We start from the raw sequence: 4,820 nt of genomic DNA, 5'->3' as shown, positions 1-4,820 counted from the left end.
GAATCAAGAGAAGCAATAAAGCTTCGGAATGATGGACTACAATGGTTATATGACATGAAATGGGCAATGTCATGTTTATGCCCAATGTAGTCTCGAAGGTATCGGGGGGCATTTAGAGATCTAGTAGGTTTTCAGAGAGCAATAGGTAGATCATTTTGAGGACTGTGAGTAGTTAGTTGATTATCACCTTGACCTATTGAGCTAGGAGTAATTGGACTAAAGGAGAGTGAGTTGGTACCTGGGTCCTCATGCATAGAAGTATCCCCATCTTGAGAAGACGGTGACGAGTTTTCTATTGCCTCTTGCATGTCATCTAGACTAGAATTACTATCAATACCACCACTCTCGCACTTGTATCCTCCCCACAGTTACGAGTATTATTGCCAATTGATGGCACACACAGACGAGGAACACGAATAGGGCCCATGAGAGTGCCTCCATTACTCTCCCCCTCTTGTTGCACTTCAGGTGGAGAAAGAGTAATTCCAGTTTCATTGGATGGGCCATAATAAGATTCATGTTCACGAAAAGTTACATCCATACTCACAAAGAAACGACGTTCGGAGGGACACCAACATCTGTAACCCTTTTGAGAAGGAGAGTATCCCATAAAAACACACTTGATGGCACGAGGATCTAGTTTCCCAACGGAATTTCTATAATCGTGAACAAAGCAAACACAACCAAAGACCTTGGGTGGAACCACAAAATTATTTGTTTTCAAGAGACACTCAGCAGGAGTCTTAAAATCAAGAACACGAAGAGGCATGCGATTTATCAAGTATGTTGCGCTTTGATTGCCTCCCCCGAGAGAAACTTAGGAACATTCATGGTAAACATAAGCGAACGAGCAACTTCAAGTAAATGACGGTTTTACGTTCTGCAACACCATTTTGTTCAGGGGTGTTAACACATGTTGTCCGGTGTTCAATGCCATTTGATGCAAGGAAATCGCTAAACTCGCGGTTAATATATTCGATGCGTTGTCAGAACGTAAAATCTTTATAGTCGTTCCAAACTGGTTTCTAATAAGAGCAAATAAATCTTTGAAAACTGAAAATACATCACTTTTATTTTTTAATAGGTAAAGCCAAGTATAACGGCTAAAACAGTCGATAAAGGTTACAAACCATCTCGTGTCCGTAAATGGAGTGCACCTCGCAGGTCCCCAAACATCAGAGTGGATAACATCAAATGGTTTGTTGCTTCTTAAAGCCCTACTAGGATAGGTACTCCTTGTATGTTTAGCCAACTCACAAGCATCACATACAAGGGATTCCATGTGGCATGAGCTAAATAAAGAGGGATAAATACGAGATAAAGCGGTAAAAGAGAGGTGTCCAAGCCTGCAATGGTAGAGAAATAATTCTTGACTAGGAGACATGCAAAGGTTGCAAGGGCAACTTCATCACTTCCTTGATCAAGATAGTAGAGACCATCATGCATGGTCCCAGTCCCAAGTAGTCTCCCTGTCCCCAACTCCCGAAATGCACAACAGGTGGGATCAAACCAAGCTATACAATTAAGAGACTTTGTAGTAGAGCTAAGCGATAGAAGATTAACAGGGAAATTTGGAACATGTAGGACTGGTGACAAGGACAATGTCTTAGTGCACCGAGATGGATCCACGCCCTATGATAGATGATGTGGATCCATCAGCTACACGCACTTTGTCCTTACCCGAACATGATTTGTAGGAAGAAAATAAATGTGAGGCTCAGGTCATGTGGTTAGTAGCTCAGTATCAATAATCCAAGATCTAGAGTGTGTTGTGGAGGTATGAGCCTGAGATTTCATACCTTGGGAAGTGACAAAGAAAGCGGAATTAGCTTTAGAGGAACCTTGGGAGGAAGATGAGCCTTCCGAGATTTTGAGCTTGGATTTAAACTCCTCGAGTGCTTGAAGATCTACCATTGGTACCTCTCATGTAGGTGCAACATGATTAGCATGTTTCCACTTACCACCTCTGACTCCCCTTGCCGAGATCTCCTTTTTGCCACCCAGGTGGAAAACCATGCAATTTGTAGCAATTGTCTTTGCAATGTCCATTTTTCTTGCAATAGTCACGAACCATCTCGTTATTATCTCGCACTCACCTTTTCCCGAGAGGTATGCATTGATTGTGACATGGCTGCACGAGCATCTAAAAGATTCCGAGTATCCTCATTTCCATCATCAAGTCGTGTTTCCTCCTCCAACACAATAGACACAATGTCTTCTAGGTGGGCCATTCTGGTTTCGAGAAAATTAATTGACGGCGAAGGTTAAATTTACGGTCCGGACCATCTAGAAAAATCTTGCTCACAAAAGACTCGAACCATTTGTGGTGAATAGCCAAGTCCCTCTTGTCAACGAGTTCAAATGGATGATAGTAATGCAGATCTCTCGTATAATTTTTTCATCTCACCGGCATAGTCGGTAATATATTTAGAGTCTTGCTTTAGGTGGGTTAACTAGTGCATGACAAGAGTAGCCTGCATCTTATTTGACTTCCCTGCAAACTGCCTCTCCAAAGCAGCCCAAACTTCTCGAGACGCCGCCATAGTTTCGACTTGCTCTCGGACTGTTGGTTCCATGCTTCCCAACATCCAGACTAGTACTTTGTCATTGACTTGTTTAGCATTGACATCACTTTGTATATCTACCTCTTCATTAGGAAGTAGCAGATCATCATATCCATGAGAGCTCAAAATTAGTCGGGCATGGCGAGCCCAGCTGATGTAGTTGCCTGGTCCGGACAATTTCACTGGATTAGGTTCAAGCGCATACCTGAAAATTTCAGGAGTTGTCTTCAGCTGTTGTTGTTCAAACATCTTGCTGAACATCTCATATAACTTGTCAGCACTAGATTCTACTGGTTTTTGTTTGCTGGGATCGCCCATGGTTTCTCAATCTAAGGATGTGCCAAAGTGATGACTCTAGGATGCACCCTCCAGGCACACAAGTAAAAAACTGGAGTCAGCCAAAGAATCCCCGACTGACACACAATTATGCAGCTGTTTCTTCTATTCGTTTGACTTCAATCAGCAAGCAAACAACAACAATCTAGCAGTGCACGTGGGCTTCCTTGACAACAAAATTAAATCCTTCAATAACAACCTCACAAGGTGCCTTTATGTAGTGCAGAATCACTCACGATGCAATCAAAATGCAGACAAGATGCAGTGCTGACCAAGAGAGCTCAGCTTGGTACAGGCAGCGGCTATACAGAAGATGCAGACAATGCGGCAGCACGGCCTTCTTGGCCACCACGCTCCTTGACGCAGCTTCGACGGCACACTGTGCGGCTGAACAACGATGACACGGGAACGTCACTCTGTACTGCAGCTCGCCGGCGGCGACACTCTGTGCGGCAGCTCACACACCTCCGGCGAGAAATCACGGCGACACAACACCGTTGCTCCACCAAATCGCGGCGACACAGCACCACCGGGAGCTAGATTGCAGCAAGATTGACCAGATCTTACTGCTCTGATACCATATTGTGTGAATAGGAATTTTTGGTGTTAGGATTTGAGGAGAGAGACAGCCATGGATAGCGAGCTTGGGGAAAATTCTGGATGGATCCTTATCCATCTCTTTCTCTCTGTTACTTCACTTATCTTTGTTATATTTTACATTTTGGTCCTCCTAGAACTATATATTTACATAGCACTATATACACCAACATAACTTTTAGGTCGTTCAAATACAGTAAAAACTTTGAGAAAAAAACGTACACCGACTTGGGCTAACGAGGCGCTCAGAGGTGGGTGGAGCCTGAGTGGTCAGGGTGACGAGCAGCGCCGCCGCAATTTACCTGTGCCGGCTGTGCTGCTCCGCCTACGAGTCACGACCTCGTGGAGGGGAGCAGTGGCACCGAATCAGGGAATCCCGATCGAGCAAGACCTATTCTTTAACTGATGACGGATCAAAACCTGCTGCCGCTGGCCGGGAGGAGAAGCAATTCCCGATGGCTGGCTAGCGCTAGGGATTCAGTGTGATCAGTTGATTGATCAATGGCTAATTTAAACAGAAGGCTCGAAAGCCCAGCTTTGAATTAACAAAGCCATCAACCGGCCAGGAGTTACAACAGGACACCACACCACACACGCACACCACGGCAGGACAGATACACGGGTACATACAGAACGAATTACAACACTGCACTACGAGCGAGGATAAGCTTGCAGGAGTGCAGACCGCCGCTGTTCGACACCAAGGACACCGACCGGAGGCACGGCGAGGCACTGCCCGGAGCAGAATTGTAGTCTTGATTCCGAGGAGAACAGCCAGAACTCCGAGCACCAGAAGCACCAACCTGTTCTCATGCCGAAGAGGGCCCCTGCCCTCTCGCCTGGTTCGAAGGCGTCGAACCATCGGACATGAGAGAGGCTCACCCGAGAGCCGCAGAGGTGTTGGGCTCCGGACCCGACGCCACCCTGGAGAGACTACCTTGACAAGGATCACACCATACCGGCCGCACTGCCGAGCACTTGGACATCCACCAACGACGAGAAATCCGCAGGAGCACTGCAGAGGACGGGGCGACTGTCGTCGACGCACGCATACGGGCTAGAGATCACCGCCGCTCAAGGACCGACATTGCCCAAAGCGCAACCTTCGGCTCCGCCAACCTACCGAAACCTCCCGGTGCGGCGCCTCCAAGAAGGTCACGGCGCGGCAGCCGCGTCGCCGCCGCCCAATCAACAAGATTTTGGACTTTCGTCCGGAGGTGGGGAGGATGAGCAGGAGCCCGGGACGGCGGCTACTACCTCGTAACCGACGTGAACCGTAGCTCCACGCCGCAGACGCCGCCCGCCGCCGCCTCACATCCCGAG

The sequence above is a fragment of the Lolium perenne genome, chromosome 5, assembly GCF_019359855.2.
Source record: "Lolium perenne isolate Kyuss_39 chromosome 5, Kyuss_2.0, whole genome shotgun sequence".
NCBI lineage: Eukaryota > Viridiplantae > Streptophyta > Magnoliopsida > Poales > Poaceae > Lolium > Lolium perenne.
The sequence above is the reverse complement of the archived record's forward strand: the minus strand, read 5'-3'. Positions refer to the sequence as shown.